We start from the raw sequence: 20,790 nt of genomic DNA, 5'->3' as shown, positions 1-20,790 counted from the left end.
TTCTCAAAACCGAGGGAAATACTTACGCTACACTTTGCTGCATCACCCTCTCCTCTTCGGGGAAAACCAACTCTAGCTCAAGACGTAGCAAGAAGGATTTTTGGCGCCGTTGCTGGGGAGGTCTTCGCTCAAGTCAAGACACACCAAGTAACCATCACAAACCCATCTCCCTCGCATTTACATTATTTGCCTCTCATTTTCCTCTCCCCCCACTTCACCCTTGCCGTTTTATTCGCCCTCTCTTTCCCAATCTCCTCCTCTCTTTTCGCTTGCCTTCTTCCGTTGCCCGTGTGTTTGCTCGTTTACCTTGTCGTCATGGCTAGCTCGGTTTTTATCCCTTCGTCTCCCGACTTTGAAGTTCTCCACTTCAAACAAAGACAAGGTGAAAATTTAAAAGATGCTTGGTTTAGGATGTTAGAATCTTATCGTAGTTGTTCCCTAGAAGGAGATTTCAAGATTTTAATTCGCAATTTTTACATTGGGTTAACCTTACCCCACAAACAACTCCTTGATGTTGCCACAGAAGGGGAATTTATTGAGATTGATCCTAGTTCCGCTTATGAAATTTTAGAGGGGATAGTAGGAATACTTCCCCGACAAGAAAGATCATCTTTATCTCTTGAAGGAACCCAAATTTTAGAGAAACTCCTTGAATTGCAAAAAGTTGTTGAACCTTTTAAGAATATTGTTGCAAGTATCAACCGCATGAATAATTTGATCACACTTTATAATAAGCGGTTGGATGCCTTAGATCTTAGGATCTCTGAGCATGAAGGGAAAAGCAAAGAGCCTCCCGGACTTGAGCATAACCCCATTAAAAAGACAAGTACCAAAGATGGCACTAGTTAGATCTATCCTTGCTTTTATGCCTAGCTAGGGGCGTCAAACGATAGCGCTAGTTGGGAGGCAAACCCAATGTTCTTTATGTTTTTTGTTTTTGCTCCTGTTTAGGAATAAATCTTGCATCTAATCTCTGATTAGATGTGTTTTTGTCTTTTAATTAGTGTTTGTGCCAAGTAGAACCTATAGGATAAACTATGATGATAGTTGATTTGATTCTGCTGAAAAACAGAAACTTTGGGCTCACGAGAAAAAATTCAATAAATCACAGAAAGATGCTTTTGCATTGATTCTTTTTGATGCTGATCAATAGAAAAATGTTCCAGTACATCCTATTTTGGTATGATTTTTAGAGTTCCAGAAGTTTGCGTTAGTTACAGATTGCTACAGATTGTTCTGTTTTTGACAGATTCTGTTTTTCGTGTGTTGTTTGCTTATTTCAATGCATCTATGGCTAGTAAATTAGTTTATAAACCATAAGGAAGTTGGAATACAGTAGGTTTAACACCAAAATACATAAAGAATGATTTCATTGCAGTACCTTATGTGGTGGTTTTGTTTTCTTTCACTAACGAAGCTTATAAGATTTCCTGTTGAGTTTTGTGTTGTGAAGTTTTCAAGTTTTGGGTAAAGCTTTTATGGACTATGGAATAAAGGGTGGAAAGAGCCTAAGCTTGGGGATGCCCATGGCATCCCAAGATATTCAAGAGTATCCAAAAGCCTAAGCTTGGGGATGCCCCGGGAAGGCATCCCCTCTTTCGTCTTCGTTCATTGGTAACTTTACTCGGAGCTATATTTTTATTCGCTACATGATATGTGTTTTGCTTGGAGCGTCGTGTATTATATTGGTCGTTTCTTGTTAGTTTAACACAATCATCCTTGATGTAACACACCTTTTGGGAGAAGCCTATTTGATTAGAATTTGCTAGAATACACTATGTGCTTCACTTATATCTTTTGAGCTTGATAGTTTTTGCTCTAGTGCTTCACTTATATCTTTTAGAGCACGACGGTGGTGTCTCAATTTTGAAGAAATTGCTAGTCTCTCATGCTTCACTTATATCATTTTGAGAGTCTTTTAGAACAGCATGGTATTTGCTATTGTCACAAAGTTGGTCCAAGAATGATGTGCATCCAAGTTGGGTATAATAAAAACTATCATATGAAGTGAATTGGATGCTATGATCAACTTGATACTTTATAATTGTTTTGAGATATGGAGGTAGTAATATTAAAGTCATGTTAGTTGGGTGATTATGAATTTAAAGAATGCTTGTGTTGAAGTTTGTGATTCCCGTAGCATGCACGTATGGTGAACCGCTTTGTGATGAAGTTGGAGCACAATTTTATTTATTGATTGTCTTCCTTATGAGTGGCAGTCGGGAACGAGCGATGGTCTTTTCCTACCAATCTATCCCCCTAGGAGCATGCGCGTAGTGCTTTGATTTTTGATGACTTCTAAATTTTTGCAACAAGTATATGAGTTCTTTTGATTAATGTTGAGTCCATGGATTATACGCACCCTTTCACCCTTCCACCATTGCTAGCCTCTTTTGTACCGCGCAACTTTCGCCGGTATCATAAACCCTTTATATACCTTCCTCAAAGCAGCCACCATACCTACCTATTATGGCATTTCCATAGCCATTCCGTGATATATTTCCATGCAACTTTCCACTGTTCCGTTCATATGACACACATTACTTTGGTCATATTGCTCTTTGCATGATCATGTAGTTGACATCGTATTTATGGCAAGGCCACCTTCATAATTTTCATACATGTCGCTCTTGAGTCATTGCATATCCCGGTACACCGCCGGAGGCATTCATATACAGTCATATTTTGTTCTAGCTTTGAGTTGTAAATCCATAAAAGTGTGATGATCTTCATTATTAGAGCATTGTCCTCGTGAGGAAAGGATGATGAAGGCTATGATTCCCCCACAAGTCGGGATGAGACTTCGGACTTTACAAAAAGAAAAGAAAAATAAAGGAGAAAGAAAAAAGAGAAAGGCCAAAAAGAAAAAAAGAGGCCAAAGAAAGAAAAAAAGAGAAGAGAAAAAAGAAAAATAAAATAAAATGAGAGAAAAAGAGAGAAGGGACAATGCTACTATCTCTTTTTCCACACTTGTGCTTCAAAATAGCACCATGATCTTCATGATAGAGAGTCTCATATGTTGTCACTTTCATATACTAGTTGGAATTTTTCATTATAGAACTTGGCTTGTATATTCCAATGATGGGCTTCCTCAAAAGTGCCCTAGGTCTTCGTGAGCAAGCGAGTTGGATGCACACCCACTTAGTTTCTTTTGATGAGCTTTCATATATTTATAGCTCTAGTGCATCCGTTGCATGGCAATCCCTACTCACTCACATTGATATCTATTAATGGGCATCTCCATAGTCTGTTGATACGCCTAGTTGATGTGAGACTATCTTTTCCTTTTTGTCTTCTCCAAAACCACCATTCTATTCCACATATAGTGCTATGTCCATGGCTCACGCTCATGTATTGCGTGAAAGTTGAACGAGTTTGAGATTATTAAAGAATGAAACAATTTCTTGGCTAGTCATCGGGGTTGTGCATGATTAAATACTTTGTGTGATGAAGATAGAGCAACAGCCATACTATATGATTTTGTAGGGATAACTTTCTTTAGACATGTTATTTTGAGAAGACATGATTACCTTGATTAGTATGCTTGAAGTATTACTATTTCTTATGTCTTTATGAACTTTTATTTTGTATTATTTGGATCTGAACATTCATGCCACAATGAAAGAAAATTACATTATGAATTATACTAGGTAGCATTCCACATCAAAAATTCTCTTTTTATCATTTACCTACTCGAGGACGAGCAGGAATTAAGCTTGGGGATGCTTGATACGTCTCCAACGTATCCATAATTTTTGATTGTTCCATGCTATTATATTACCCCTTTTGGATGTTTATGGGCTTTATTCTACTGTCACAACCTAGCTAGTCATGCATTAGAGTGTTGCATCATGTTTACTCTTTCATCAGAAACTTGAAATGGGGATGACAGAACCCCCAGTCCCCTCTGAAACCAACTAGGGTTACTAAAATAATTTTTCAATGAACCTGAAATGCCCTTCTAAAATGCCCATCATTTTTGTCTTGGTTCAGAACCTCTGCCAAAAATGGTGCACATTTTCCTAGGCCATCCTAGGGTTTTTGAATTAAATCATAAATATTTGAATTTGGGCATATTTGAATTTGGGCATTTAAAATAATATAAAATATTTAAATGCTCAAATATCTCCAAACTAAAATGTTTCATGTTGGAAATAATCCAACTATGGGCCAAGAATAGTTTGGTGATTTTTGAACTAGCCTAGGTATTTTATTTAATTCAACAAAGTTGCAGATATATTAAATAAAACAGAAACAGAAATAAAAAGGGGGGAAACTTACCTGGGCTCCTCCACTGTGCGGCCCAGCCAGCTGGCCGGCCCAGCCAGCAGCGGCCCAGCCCACCACTGCAGCTCTCCGTCGTCTTCCTCCCCTCGCCCCGAAGCTGCTGCGTGCTCGCGCGCGCACGGCCGCGCGGCCACCTCCTGCTTGCCGATGCGCTCCTGGCCGCGTGGACGACTCCCGCAGGCCGTCCCGATCCCCCCTGCTCTCTCTCACTCTCCCCGGCTGTCCCCTCCTCTCCCTCGCTCTCTCTCTCACACGGCCGAACACCACCGTCGCCGCCGTTCGCCATAGCAGCCATCTCCGGCCACCCCTCGCTCCCCCGACTAGCTTAGGAGCTCCGCCTCGACTCCCTCTTCCTCCCCACCGCTCCACAGCTCCCCGGAAGCCCTGCATCGCCGCCACGTCGCCGTTCCCCTCTTCGGGCTCCGACCACCGTCGCCGTCGAATTCGCCGTCTCCAGCGCGTCCCCGAGCCCGCTTCGACGCCCACTGCAACCGCGGTGAGCTACGCCACCGTTTCCCCCTCTCCTTCCCCTCGTTCCCTCACCGTAGCCACCTCCCCACCACGGCCGAACCTCCGCGGTCGCTGAGCTCGCCGTCGACGCAGCTCCGGTGACCATTTGGTCACCCCGGCGAGTCCAACGAGTTCGCAAGACCCCGTAGAGCATCCCTAGCGCCTCGCTTTGCTCGACTTCGAGCTCCAGCACCGTTCCCGTGCACGACCGAACCCCGGCGGCCGCAGCCGAGCTCGCCGCCGTCGACTCCGGCCACCCCGACCCCAACGGGCTCCGCCAAGAGCCGCGGGTTGGCCTCAGCTCCACTCCGGTGGTCTCCGCGGTCCGTTTGGTGGCCGAAATGACCAAAACCACTTCCGCCGCCGCGTCGGGCTCGCCGGCGACTAAACGCCGGCAGCCGACATTAACTTTGACCACGGGTGGGCCCTGGTTGACTCCCCTGAGTCAATGACAGGTGGGGCCCAGCCCTGTTATTTAAACAGGATTAGTTTTAATTAAGTTTTAATTAAAATAATCACCCTGACATGCGGGACCCACTGTCAGGTTTGACCTGGACCAGTTCCGTTGACCTGCTGACGTCACACTGACGTCAGGCTGACGCAGTAATTGATTTTCTGGATTTAAATTAAATCAGGAAATTCCAGAATATTATTTAAACTTCAAAAATTCATAACTTTTATTCTGTAACTCCAAATTGGACAAATTATATATGAAAAATGATCAGAAAAATCCAATCTATCCATCTGTACTATTTTCATGCATGATCAAACAAGTTAAATTGATGTTTTAAGCAGAACAAGGAAAAGCACTTTAAAAGGCCATATTTGAATTTGAAATTTGAATCTTTGATTCAAATTTGTTCAAACCCTTCTGGCTTTAGTTGCATTAGCCCAATACACTCATATTGCCATGTTTCATGCATGCATCATATTGTTGCACATTGTTTGGTGATGCTTGTGTATCGATGCCCTTGCGACAGGTTCTGTCCCCGAGGAGTACCGTGATTACCCTAACGAAGAACCGTATCCGTGCATCGAACCATCAGGCAAGCAACCAACCATTTGATCATATCGATACAATCCCATGTTCTCGCTCCTGCTCTCTTTTACTGCATTAAGACAACGCGATTCAAACTGCTGTGTGCTACGGTAGTTGAACCCATTTCCTCTGCATGACCTGTCATTGCCACAGTAACTAGATGAAACCCACTAGCATGTGTAGGAGTTGCTTGAGCCATATGTATGTGTTGTTCCTACCTTGCTATGCCTGCTATGCTTAGAGTCGTGTCAGGTCTGGTTCATCTGGGTGATGGGCTGGAGTGAAATGCTTATGTCGGTAATGAGAGTGGTGTGGTGAACACGATTTGGTAAAGGTATCGATGAAAGGCCATGTAGGAGTACATGGTGGGTTGTTTCATTGAAGCCGACCTTAAGCACTGAGATCTGTATGTGTGATTTAAGAATCAGCTACTACCATGCATTGGGCCCGAAACCAATGGACCCTCTCGACTTCTTATTCACCCTAGTTCTCCGTCCAGGAGTTGCAAGTAGTTTCTGGTGTTTGTAGCCTACTGGAGGCCGTGGACAGCGCTGACCGTAGGGGTGGGCTGTGATGCGGTAGGTACGTGGCCGGGTGTACCGAATACCCGTTAGGTATCTCGGGAACCCTGTTCACATCGTTCGGGGCCGTAGGGGAAACCTCGGCCGGACTCCCTGCGGATGGAACCTGGATAGGCGATAAACCTGGACTGGAGGCTTAGGTGATTAGGTAGGTCGTGGCCGACACCCACGTTGGGCTTCCGCTTGAAGGTTGCCGCGTACAAGTCGTGTAAACGACGGTAAGTGGTGAGAGCGTGTATGAAGAAGTACCCCCTGCAGGGTTAACATGATCTATTCGAATAGCCGCGTCCGCGGTAAAGGACTACTTGGTTGCCTATACAGTTCATAGACAAGTAAATGGAAACTACTAAAAGCCTCAAGACAAGTGTGAGTGCCGAGGATGGCTCTTCCGTAGGAAGACGGAGATGGATCCTCGGTAGTGTATTGAATTGGTGAGTAGTGGACTCGTGTGCGCAAAACCATTTCAAGTTGGAGTATCGTAGGATAGCCTAGCCAAGAGTCAAAGCTGGCTTGCTGCAATAACTCCACCAACCCTTCTTGATACTATGCATGTATGTAGGATCTGATGTAAGTCTTGCTGAGTACCTTTGTACTCATGTTGCTATAATCTACATTTTTACAGAAGACGCTGCAACCCCTTCTGATGGGTTCTATGTAGACGTTGACATCAACGAGTAGGCTAAAGACCCAGGTGGTGACCCTGAGCTTGTGAAGGACCACGTAGTATAGCTAGGCTTTCCAAGCCTCTTTTATTTTACTAGTTGTCTGTACTCAGACAAGTTACTTCCGCTGCTGGTTTGTATGACTGTATGACTTGTATGTGGGGTCGTGAGACCCGTACCTTTGTGTATGCTATGTATGGCTCACTGAGCCTTAAATAAAGTACTTGTGTCATAGAGTCATGTTGTGATGCTTCGTTGTATTTGCACATATCGAGCATATTGTGTGTATGATTGAAATGCTTGGTATGTGTGGGATCTGACTATCTAGTTGTTTATCTTTAGTAGCCTCTCTTACCGGGAAATGTCTCCTAGTGTTACCGCTGAGCCATGGTAGCTTGCTACTGCTCTGGAACACTTAGGCTGGCCGGCATGTGTCCTTCTTCGTTCCTGTGTCTGTCCCTTCGGGGAAATGTCACGCTTTGAGTACCGGAGTCCTGTTAGCCCGCTACAGCCCGGTTTACCGGAGTCCTGCTAGCCCAGTGCTACAGCCCGGACCCACTTGCTGATGACCGACACGTTCGAAGCTGGGTCATGGATGCCTGTCCCTGTAAGTCTGTGCCACTTTGGGTTTACGACTAGTCATGTCAGCCCGGGCTCTTTATCATATGGATGCTAGCGACACTATCATATACGTGAGCCAAAAGGCGCAAACGGTCCCGGGAAAAGGTAAGACGACACCCGTGGGGATACCGTGCGTGAGGCCGCAAAGTGATATGAGGTGTTACCAGCTAGATCGATGTGACATCGAGTCAGGGTCCTGACAGCGTTGGTATCAGAGCCGGACTGCCCGTAGGTTCTCCAAGCCAAACTGGTCGATGTTGAGTCTAGAAATTCTTTAGTTATATGTAGGGGAATTGTTTGTGGGTTGGAATGTAAGGCTCTTTTTACTCCTTATACCTTATGACTTTCTGATCTGAGTCAGTCCATTCTTCCACCGGGGGTTAAGGAATTAGGATCTGTTCTCTCTATCAGGATCACGAGTTACTAATCAGTAGTACCTTATAAGTTTGATGGTTACCAGCCTAGTTCAGTTCTACTACCACATTATGTTGCCAGAATGGTTTCAGAACTTTGATATGATGATGATGAGTGGGTACGAAATCCTTTGTCAAATGTCTCAAATCCTTTTTGAGCATTTACAGCTGTTATGCTGCCGAAATTTTGCTAGAACTTCTAATGCCTTTGCATTATGATTGTGCTTTCAGATGGCCACTCGCGACCTCAATCAAGTGGTTCGCCTGACTCGATGCCTAGATGTACCCGGCCATACTGCTAGGTTGGTCAGGGTAATGACTGAGGCTGGATATCGCTGGTATCCCGAGTACATGGTCGAAGAGCAATTCCGAGACTTTAATCAAAGCCAGTATCTCTGCACTGTCAGGATATTTCCATCTTATCCTGGATCTACCGAGCCTCTTCACTGCTCCTATGGACTCGGGGTTACTATTGAGATGGCTGTGCAGGACGCCGCCTACTCTATGATGACCATTATGCGAGTCAGATCTGGGTTATTTCGGGACTCTGATTTCCGGTATATGCCAGGATCACTTCTGGGAGCGCAAGGGTATCTCCAGGCTATCTATGCTGACCCCACTCAGGAGGATTCACGGACTCGCACCACTGCTGAGATGCTCGAGGATAAGGACCGTGAAAATCGGGCCTTAAGGCTAGAGCTCTTCAACACCCGTGCTGACCACTGGGCCACTTTGACTCGGTTCGCACCGGCGGTGCAAGCTGGATATTCAGATATGCGCGATCTCTATCCTGTGAGGTCCGCTCTGCCAGACGTGATGGTTTGACGTGATGTAGGAGGCATCACCCCACCTCGCGGTCCCCGCAGGCCACCGTTTGTTGGTCCAAGGCCTCATCCTAGCCCCTATGGTCCACAAGCTCCGCGAGACCGTCTGTTTCCAGATGATCATGTTGAGCTTCCAGGCTATGGAGGTGACTTCTACGAGGACTACTACGGATCGGTCTAAGTTAGTGGTAGTATCACTAGTTCGCACTAGCTGTGTCGTCTATCGTCCCGCGTGACTCGTGGGATATGACCTAGTTTGTACTCCTTCCGGAGGTGTAGAAAAATAATGTATAGGAGCTTGGAATGCCTCCGATGAGATGTAATCCTCTTTTCACCGTAATAGTACTTTGTTTGGTCTTGTACTAAACCCTGTATGGTGTGTATGACGATGGAATAAAAGAAGCAGTTTCTGTATCTACCATGTCATACGGATGATCATCTTGCATTCCGAGTTATTCCTTACATTATGTATCCTATGTCGGAATTTTACCATCCTGACTAAATCATTGTCTTGTTTACCTAGGATGGTCAACACGCGCGCTAACCCTGCTTCTCAAGAGCAGGCCGAAGGCAGTGAAGCTAGGGATGCAAATCTGCCTCATCCTCCTTCACTAGCCGAGGTTATGATGGAAGCTGAGAGAAACAAGCGGGAGACAAACCGTTTGTTGGAGCGTATTGAACAGAATACAACACACCATCAGAGGGCTAACGTGGTGTCACTCAGTGATTTTATCAAATTGCATCCACCCACGTTCCACCACTCCGTCGAGCCCCTCGACGCTGATGACTGGCTTCGCAGTATCTCTCACAAACTGCGTTCCGCGCTGGTAGCGGAGGCTGACAAGGTCACCTTTGCTGCATATCATCTTGAAGGCCCCGCCAGCCTATGGTGGGAGAATTATGGAGCTATGCGCCCAGCGGGCCATGTCACAACTTGGGCTGAGTTCAGCGAGGCTTTCCGTGAACATCACATTCCGGAGGGTCTCATGGACCGTAAACGTGAAGAATTTTGCAGTTTCACCCAAGGCCGACTTTCTGTGGATGCCTATAGCAGGGAGTTTGGTAATCTCGCCCGATATGCAACTGAGGAAGTGTCTACTGACGCCAAGAAGCAAGCAAGGTTCCGTAAGGGCCTTAGTCCTGAGCTTCGCCGCGACCTCCGTCTGCATGAGTGCACACCTTTTTCGAAACTTGTCAACAAAGCCATCAGTGCTGAAACTGGTCAGACTGACTATGACGCAACACGCAAGCATGGACGTGACATGGGTTCCTCATCCGGTGCTGGTCCTCAGAAGCGCCGCGTGTGGGTACCCAACACTGCCCTGCCACCCAGGTTCACACCGAGGCCATCTTTCCAGGCGCCTCGCCCTGTTCAACAGTCTGCTCCAGCCAAGCCCTATGGGGGTTCAACTAACAATGCTCCTCCACGTACCAGTTCCGTGACTTGTTTCAAGTGTGGGGAATCTGGTCACTATATGCGTGAATGCCCCCAGACCAACCCCAATCAATCTGCTAAAGCTGTTGGCCGTGGCAAGCCGACAGGGAAAGTGTTTCATGCTAAACCGGTCACCGCTTCACGTGGACATGTCAACTGTGTCTCTGCCGAAGAAGCTCAAGAGGATCCCAACGTCGTTCTCGGTACGCTTCTTGTTAACTGCCACCTGGCATCTGTTCTTTTCGATACAGGAGCCTCTCATTCTTTTATATCCGAAAGTTATGCTCGATTGCATAACGTTGCATTCTGTGACATGCCATCCACTATGGAAATCTCTACCCCTGGTTCTAGATGGCAGACCTCTAGGGTAAGCTATGGAAATGAGATCCAAGTCGACAGACTTGTTTTCCTCGCGTCTTTGATAGCCCTTAAATCTTCAGATATTAATATCATTCTGGGTATGGACTGGATGTCGGCTCATCATGCCCAAATCGATTGCTTCTCTAGGACTGTTCAACTCACCCATCCTTCGGGGAAGATAGTCAATGTCTTGACTCGAATAGCCAAGCGACAATTATATTCTCTTAACGCCAGCCCTTTGCCAGACCTTGAGGACGTTCCGGTAGTCCGTGACTTCCCGGATGTCTTTCCAGAGGAATTGCCAGGTGTTCCACCTGACAGGGATGTTGAGTTTGTAATAGACCTCATTCCAGGAACCGTTCCGATTGCTAGAAGACCTTATAAGATGGCACCACTAGAACTAGCCGAGCTTAAGAAACAACTCGATGAGTCCTTGAAAAAGGGTTTCATCCGACCTAGTTCATCTCCGTGGGCTTGCCCCGTCCTATTCGTCAAGAAGAAGGATGGTACGGACCGGATGGTTGTAGATTACCGACCTGTCAATTTGGTCACAATCAAGAACAAATATCCACTTCCCAGGATCAACGACCTGTATGATCAGCTCGCTGGATCCTCAGTCTTCTCCAAGATGGATTTGAGGTTGGGCTACCATCAAATCAAAATCAGAAACGGGGACATTCCTAAAACGGCCTTTGTTACTAGTTACGGCCAATACGAGTACACCGTCATGTCCTTCGGATTAACCAACGCTCCAGCCACCTTTTCTCGGTTAATGAACTCAATCTTCATGGAGTATTTGGATAAATTCGTCGTGGTTTACCTCGATGATATACTCATCTACTCCAAGAACGAGGAAGAACATGCCGAACATCTAAGGCTAGTGTTGCAGAAACTTCGAGAGCATCGCCTTTATGCCAAATTTTCTAAATGTGAATTCTGGTTGTCAGAAGTGACCTATCTGGGTCATGTAATATCTGGTAAAGGTATTGCTGTTAACCCTGAGCGAGTTCAAGCCGTTCTTAATTGGACCCCACCTGAATCGGTCAAGCAAGTTCGGAGTTTTCTGGGCTTAGCGAGCTATTGTCGTCGCTTTGTCGAGAACTTCTCCAAAGTTGCCAAACCTCTAACCGAACTCCTCAAGAAAGATAAGAAGTTCGAATGGACTCCACAATGTGAGCACAGCTTTCAGGAACTGAAAAGATGCCTGACTTCTGCTCCCGTACTGGTACCGCCAGACTTCTCTAAGGACTTTGTTATCTACTGCGACGCCTCGCGACAAGGACTAGGTTGCATTCTCATGCAAGATCGACACGTAATTGCCTACGCTTCACGGCAATTGCACCCACATGAGGAGAATTATCCTACTCATGATCTAGAGCTTGCAGCCGTAGTCTATGCACTTAAGACCTGGCGACATTACCTCCTCGGTAATCGTTGCGAAATATTCACTGATCACCAAAGTCTGAAGTACATCTTCACCCAACCGGATTTGAATCTCAGGCAAAGACGTTGGGTTGAATTGATCACCGACTTCGACTTAGGAATAACCTACACCCCAGGGAAAGCCAACGTCATGGCTGATGCGCTAAGTCGTAAATCTTATTGTAACAACCTGATGTTACAACAAAGTCAACCGCTTCTCCATGAGGAATTTCGGAAGCTTAACCTTCATATTGTTCCTCAAGGTTTTCTCTCCACCATGGTGGCAAAACCTACCCTTACGGATCAAATTATCAAAGCACAGAAGGTAGATCCGGGAATCTCCCGCATCAAGAGGAACATTCAGAAAGGAATTGCGAATTGTTTCTCCATTAATGATCAAGGAGTCGTATACTTCGGGAATCGATTAGTAGTTCCCAAAGTGCGCAACCTAAGGCGATTAATCCTTAAGGAAGCTCATGAATCTCCTCTCACTATTCATCCCGGTAGTACTAAGATGTATCAGGACCTACGCCAGAGGTTCTGGTGGACTAGGATGAAGAGAGAAATTGCTCAGTATATTGCTAACTGCGACGTCTGTCGTCGTGTAAAAGCAGAGCACCAACGGCCTGCTGGCACCCTTCAACCCTTAGCTATTCCTGAATGGAAATGGGATAAAATTGGTATGGATTTTATTACCGGTTTTCCCAGGACCAAGAGAGGGAATAATGCTATCTTCGTCGTGGTCGATCGTCTTTCCAAAGTAGCCCATTTCCTACCTGTTCGAGAGAGTATAACCGCTAGCCAGCTGGCAGACTTATACATCTCCCGAATAGTGTCCCTTCATGGTGTCCCTTTGGAAATTAACTCGGATCGAGGAAGTCTTTTCACCTCTCGATTTTGGGAAAGTTTCCAAAATGCTATGGGAACCCGTCTTTCCTTTAGCACCGCTTTCCACCCTCAGTCGAGTGGTCAAGTGGAACGCGTCAACCAAATTCTAGAAGACATGCTTCGAGCCTCTGTTATCTCATTCGGAATGGACTGGGAGAAGTGCCTTCCGTTTGCCGAATTCGCTTACAACAACAGCTATCAATCTAGCTTGGGTAAAGCCCCTTTTGAAGTTCTCTATGGACGACGATGTCGAACACCCCTTAACTGGTCAGAGACCGGGGAAAGACAATTCTTTGGCCCGGATATGATTCAGGAAGCAGAAGAACAAGTTCGTATCGTTCGTGAAAAGTTGAAAACAGCCCAATCTCGTCAAAAGAGTCAATATGACCGAAAACATAAGGCTATGACTTTCGAGGTTGACGAGAAGGCTTATCTTCGGGTCACCCCTCTGAAGGGAACCCATCGCTTCGGTATCAAAGGCAAATTGGCTCCTCGTTACATTGGACCTTTTCGCATTCTTGCCAAACGAGGAGAAGTTGCCTACCAGTTGGAACTACCTCCGCACCTCTCCAGAGTCCACGATGTCTTCCACGTTTCTCAACTCAGGCGTTGCTTCTCGGATCCTATCCGTGGAGTGGACCACGAAACGCTTGATCTCCAAGATAATCTTACATATCGAGAGTACCCCGTTCGTATCCTCGATCAGGCCGAACGTACCACCCGACGTCATAATATCAAGTTTCTCAAGGTTCAATGGTCGCACCATTCTGAGGATGAAGCAACTTGGGAAAGGGAGGATCGTCTTCGACTCGAGTACCCCGCCTTCTTCTCAGAGGAACCCAAATCTCGGGACGAGATTCTTTTGAGTGGGGGTGAGTTGTCACAACCTAGCTAGTCATGCATTAGAGTGTTGCATCATGTTTACTCTTTCATCAGAAACTTGAAATGGGGATGACAGAACCCCCAGTCCCCTCTGAAACCAACTAGGGTTACTAAAATAATTTTTCAATGAACCTGGAATGCCCTTCTAAAATGCCCATCATTTTTGTCTTGGTTCAGAACCTCTGCCAAAAATGGTGCACATTTTCCTAGGCCATCCTAGGGTTTTTGAATTAAATCATAAATATTTGAATTTGGGCATATTTGAATTTGGGCATTTAAAATAATATAAAATATTTAAATGCTCAAATATCTCCAAACTAAAATGTTTCATGTTGGAAATAATCCAACTATGGGCCAGGAATAGTTTGGTGATTTTTGAACTAGCCTAGGTATTTTATTTAATTCAACAAAGTTGCAGATATATTAAATAAAACAGAAACAGAAATAAAAAGGGGGAAAACTTACCTGGGCTCCTCCACTGTGCGGCCCAGCCAGCTGGCCGGCCCAGCCAGCAGTGGCCCAGCCCACCACTGCAGCTCTCCGTCGTCTTCCTCCCCTCGCCCCGAAGCTGCTGCGTGCTCGCGCGCGCACGGCCGCGCGGCCACCTCCTGCTTGCCGACGCGCTCCTGGCCGCGTGGACGACTCCCGCAGGCCGTCCCGATCCCCCCTGCTCTCTCTCACTCTCCCCCGGCTCTCCCCTCCTCTCCCTCGCTCTCTCTCTCACACGGCCGAACACCACCGTCGCCGCCGTTCGCCATAGCAGCCATCTCCGGCCACCCCTCGCTCCCCCGACTAGCTCAGGAGCTCCGCCTCGACTCCCTCTTCCTCCCCACCGCTCCACAGCTCCCCGGAAGCCCTGCATCGCCGCCACGTCGCCGTTCCCCTCTTCGGGCTCCGACCACCGTCGCCGTCGAATTCGCCGTCTCCAGCGCGTCCCCGAGCCCGCTTCAACGCCCACTGCAACCGCGGTGAGCTACGCCACCGTTTCCCCCTCTCCTTCCCCTCGTTCCCTCACCGTAGCCACCTCCCCACCACGGCCGAACCTCCGCCGTCGCCGAGCTCGCCGTCGACGCAGCTCCGGTGACCATTTGGTCACCCCGGCGAGTCCAACGAGTTCGCAAGACCCCGTAGAGCATCCCTAGCGCCTCGCTTTGCTCGACTTCGAGCTCCAGCACCGTTCCCGTGCACGACCGAACCCCGGCGGCCGCAGCCGAGCTCGCCGCCGTCGACTCCGGCCACCCCGGGCTCCGCCAAGAGCTGCGGGTTGGCCTCAGCTCCACTCCGGTGGTCTCCGCGGTCCGTTTGGTGGCCGAAATGACCAAAACCACTTCCGCCGCCGCGTCGAGCTCGCCGGCGACTAAACGCCGGCAGCCGACATTAACTTTGACCACGGGTGGGCCCTGGTTGACTCCCCTGAGTCAATGACAGGTGGGGCCCAGCCCTGTTATTTAAACAGGATTAGTTTTAATTAAGTTTTAATTAAAATAATCACCCTGACATGCGAGACCCACTGTCAGGTTTGACCTGGACCAGTTCCGTTGACCTGCTGACGTCACACTGACGTCAGGCTGACGCAGTAATTGATTTTCTGGATTTAAATTAAATCAGGAAATTCCAGAATATTATTTAAACTTCAAAAATTCATAACTTTTATTCTGTAACTCCAAATTGGACAAATTATATATGAAAAATGATCAGAAAAATCCAATCTATCCATCTGTACTATTTTCATGCATGATCAAACAAGTTAAATTGATGTTTTAAGCAGAACAAGGAAAAGCACTTTAAAAGGCCATATTTGAATTTGAAATTTGAATCTTTGATTCAAATTTGTTCAAACCCTTCTGGCTTTAGTTGCATTAGCCCAATACACTCATATTGCCATGTTTCATGCATGCATCATATTGTTGCACATTGTTTGGTGATGCTTGTGTATCGATGCCCTTGCGACAGTTCTGTCCCCGAGGAGTACCGTGATTACCCTAACGAAGAACCGTATCCGTGCATCGAACCATCAGGCAAGCAACCAACCATTTGATCATATCGATACAATCCCATGTTCTCGCTCCTGCTCTCTTTTACTGCATTAAGACAACGCGATTCAAACTGCTGTGTGCTACGGTAGTTGAACCCATTTCCTCTGCATGACCTGTCATTGCCACAGTAACTAGATGAAACCCACTAGCATGTGTAGGAGTTGCTTGAGCCATATGTATGTGTTGTTCCTACCTTGCTATGCCTGCTATGCTTAGAGTCGTGTCAGGTCTGGTTCATCTGGGTGATGGGCTGGAGTGAAATGCTTATGTCGGTAATGATAGTGGTGTGGTGAACACGATTTGGTAAAGGTATCGATGAAAGGCCATGTAGGAGTACATGGTGGGTTGTTTCATTGAAGCCGACCTTAAGCACTGAGATCTGTATGTGTGATTTAAGAATCAGCTACTACCATGCATTGGGCCCGAAACTAATGGACCCTCTCGGCTTCTTATTCACCCTAGTTCTCCGTCCAGGAGTTGCAAGTAGTTTCTGGTGTTTGTAGCCTACTGGAGGCCGTGGACAGCGCTGACCGTAGGGGTGGGCTGTGATGCGGTAGGTACGTGGCCGGGTGTACCGAATACCCGTTAGGTATCTCGGGAACCCTGTTCACATCGTTCGGGGCCGTATGGGAAACCTCGGCCGGACTCCCTGCGGATGGAACCTGGATAGGCGATAAACCTGGACTGGAGGCTTAGGTGATTAGGTAGGTCGTGGCCGACACCCACGTTGGGCTTCTGCTTGAAGGTTGCCGAGTACAAGTCGTGTAAACGACGGTAAGTGGTGAGAGCGTGTATGAAGAAGTACCCCCTGCAGGGTTAACATGATCTATTCGAATAGCCGCGTCCGCGGTAAAGGACTACTTGGTTGCCTATACAGTTCATAGACAAGTAAATGGAAACTACTAAAAGCCTCAAGACAAGTGTGAGTGCCGAGGATGGCTCTTCCGTAGGAAGACGGAGATGGATCCTCGGTAGTGTATTGAATTGGTGAGTAGTGGACTCGTGTGCGCAAAACCATTTCAAGTTGGAGTATCGTAGGATAGCCTAGCCAAGAGTCAAAGCTGGCTTGCTGCAATAACTCCACCAACCCTTCTTGATACTATGCATGTATGTAGGATCTGATGTAAGTCTTGCTGAGTACCTTTGTACTCATGTTGCTATAATCTACATTTTTACAGAAGACGCTGCAACCCCTTCTGATGGGTTCTATGTAGACGTTGACATCAACGAGTAGGCTAAAGACCCAGGTGGTGACCCTGAGCTTGTGAAGGACCACGTAGTATAGCTAGGCTTTCCAAGCCTCTTTTATTTTACTAGTTGTCTGTACTCAGACAAGTTACTTCCGCTGCTGGTTTGTATGACTGTATGACTTGTATGTGGGGTCGTGAGACCCGTACCTTTGTGTATGCTATGTATGGCTCACTGAGCCTTAAATAAAGTACTTGTGTCATAGAGTCATGTTGTGATGCTTCGTTGTATTTGCACATATCGAGCATATTGTGTGTATGATTGAAATGCTTGGTATGTGTGGGATCTGACTATCTAGTTGTTTATCTTTAGTAGCCTCTCTTACCGGGAAATGTCTCCTAGTGTTACCGCTGAGCCATGGTAGCTTGCTACTGCTCTGGAACACTTAGGCTGGCCGGCATGTGTCCTTCTTCGTTCCTGTGTCTGTCCCTTCGGGGAAATGTCACGCTTTGAGTACCGGAGTCCTGTTAGCCCGCTACAGCCCGGTTTACCGGAGTCCTGCTAGCCCAGTGCTACAGCCCGGACCCACTTGCTGTTGACCGACACGTTCGAAGCTGGGTCATGGATGCCTGTCCCTGTAAGTCTGTGCCACTTTGGGTTTACGACTAGTCATGTCAGCCCGGGCTCCTTATCATATGGATGCTAGCGACACTATCATATACGTGAGCCAAAAGGCGCAAACGGTCCCGGGCAAAGGTAAGGCGACACCCGTGGGGATACCGTGCGTGAGGCCGCAAAGTGATATGAGGTGTTACCGGCTAGATCGATGTGACATCGAGTCGGGGTCCTGACACCAACTTTGACAACCAGTGTATGTGATATGCTGCTTTGTTCCCTATATTTGCACTGGTGGCGAACTTTGATGCCCAGTGGATGTAATATGTGTAATAGCCGTGATAGCCTACCGTAAGTTGCTTGCTTATTTATTTCCTTGTTGTCTTGTTTATTTGTTAGCTTGTAGTCAGTGCAGTTCTTTTTCCGCGGTTTACTACTGGCCGCAATAACCTATTTTCTAAAACTAGGCCACAATAACCATGGGCTACATATTTACTGTAGTTACCATGGACCTCCTACGGGCCGTAGAAACAATGGGCCTTCTAAGGGTCGTAGAAACAATGGGCCTTCTATGGGCCGTAGCATCAATGGGCCTTCTATGAGCCGTATGATCGATCGGCCAAACATGGGCCAATAATAGACCGCATTATGGGCCATAAACGGGCTAGATTTGGAATCGTCCGTTCATGGGCCGACCATAATGGGCCATCGTTAATCGGTCATATTTGATGAAGCTATGAAAATGGTCCAACGGATTAACGGGCCACAAACGGGCCGATTGTAACCACGGGCTGGATTTGGCCCACAAGCAGAAAAGGCCAGTAACGGGCCGTAAGTAACCGAATGCTGGAAATGATCCCAAGAATAAATGGGCCCTGAGAAGGCCGAAAGATAACACGGGTTGGAAACGGCCCAATGGAATAATGGGACGTTAATGGGTATAAGGCGGTGGTACACTGTTCATTGCAGGCCAGATTCACCACGGGCCGTTAATGGGCCAAGAATTACAAATGGCCTCGTATGGGCCGAAAGACATCATGGGCCATACATGGGCCGGAAGTTACAATGGCTGGAATCATATTGGACGGCCCAGATGAAGCTACTGGGCTTAATTCCGATAGGCCATAATGGGTCATGAGTTAGCGGGCCATATATGGGCTATATACGAACAGACCGTTAACAGGCTTTCTGTGGGCTGGCCCGTTACCTTTTGACCAAGTCAAACGGGCCGGCCTTTTCACCTGAATGGGCCTCTGTTGGGTTGTGCCACGTGTCGACGTATCATAGGCGTCTCCTGTCCAATGAATGGATGACATCTGTCCCAATGGTGAGCCAACACGTGTTCCCTCCGGCCAATGACAATTTTATACGTGGAAAATCCTCATTGGTCCTGGCTGTTAACGGGTTATCGGATCCAAAACCAGACCCGATAGCTTAACGGCGACCCATTATGGTCGATGCCACATGTCGGTTACCCTTGACGAAAACATTTCCATGACGAGCCATTTATCGTCCTAGAAGTCGACACTTCCGTGATGATAATTTTTGTAACGTCAAGGAACACTTCTACGACAGCACAGGTATGACTATCTTGATTCTATCGTAGTCCAGGAGTCCGGCTGAAGGCATAGTTCGGCTATCCGAACACCCCCTAATCCAGGACTCCCTCAGTAGCCCCTGAACCAGGCTTCAATGATGACGAGTCCGGCGCGCAAATTGTCTTCGGCATTGCAAGGTGGGTTCCCCCTCCAAGTACTTCATAGAAGATTTTGAACACAAAGATAGTGTCCGCCTCTGCAAAATAAGTTTCCACATATTGCCATAGAGAGAATAATAATATTAACACAAATCTAATCTGCTGACGTATTCCGTGGTGCGACACGCCATGGCCAAGCCTTTATCCATTTAATTATCCCACCTCAGCGCGTTGTGCGAGGCGATTTCCTTGGCACGTCTTGTTGAAGCAGAGATCGTGTCCCCTCATTTCAGGATTCTCATCAATACGGGCGTGGGTAACCCAACCGCGCCTTTGATTACGGCGCTTGGAGATAAGCAAGTTTTACCAGGCTGGTGGGGACACATAACCGCGTCCACCCATATAAGGGGATAAGGATCCACCTTTTTACCCACGCCTTCTTCCTCCTCTGCCTATCCATTCTTGCGCACTCGACCTCCAGCGCCCAAGTCCTCACTACCACCTCGACCTTCTCCAGTCATGTCCGGAGCGGGAGGCAAGTGGATGGTCTCCTCCGTCACGGAGGGACACATAAAAAAGCTGAGGAAGACCGGATATCTGGCCAGCGACATCGCGCACCGACTCCCCGAGAAGGGGCAGCTCATCCCCACTCCTAGGCCCCATGAGAGGGTGGTATTTCTCCCCCATTTTCTCCATGGACTGGGCTTCCCTCTGCATCCATTTGTCCGGGGGCTCATGTTCTACTACGGCCTGGATTTCCACGATCTGGCCCCGAACTTTGTCCTCAACATCTCGGCGTTTATCGTTGTGTGCGAGTCTTTCCTCCGCATCCGCCCTCATTTCGGCTTATGGCTAAATACCTTCAACGTTAAGCCGAAGGTGGTGCGCGGCAGCCAGGTGGAGTGTGGCGGTGCCATGGTTGGCAAGATGGCCAACGTCCTGTGGCTCGAGGGCTCCTCGGTAGTGTATTGAAGTGGTGAGTAGTGGACTCGTGTGCGCAAAACCATTTCAAGTTGGAGTATCGTAGGATAGCCTAGCCAAGAGTCAAAGCTGGCTTGCTGCAATAACTCCACCAACCCTTCTTGATAATGTGCATGTATGTAGGATCTGATGTAAGTCTTGCTGAGTACCTTTGTACTCATGTTGCTATAATTTACATTTTTACAGAAGACGCTGCAACCCCTTCTGATGGGTTCTATGTAGACGTTGACATCAACGAGTAGGCTAAAGACCCAGGTGGTGACCCTGAGCTTGTGAAGGACCTTGTAGTATAGCTAGGCTTCCAAGCCTCCTTTATTTTACTAGTTGTCTGTACTCAGACAAGTTACTTC

Source organism: Triticum aestivum, chromosome 3B, assembly GCF_018294505.1.
Source record: "Triticum aestivum cultivar Chinese Spring chromosome 3B, IWGSC CS RefSeq v2.1, whole genome shotgun sequence".
Classification (NCBI taxonomy): Eukaryota; Viridiplantae; Streptophyta; class Magnoliopsida; order Poales; family Poaceae; genus Triticum; species Triticum aestivum.
Note: the sequence above shows the minus strand (reverse complement) of the source record.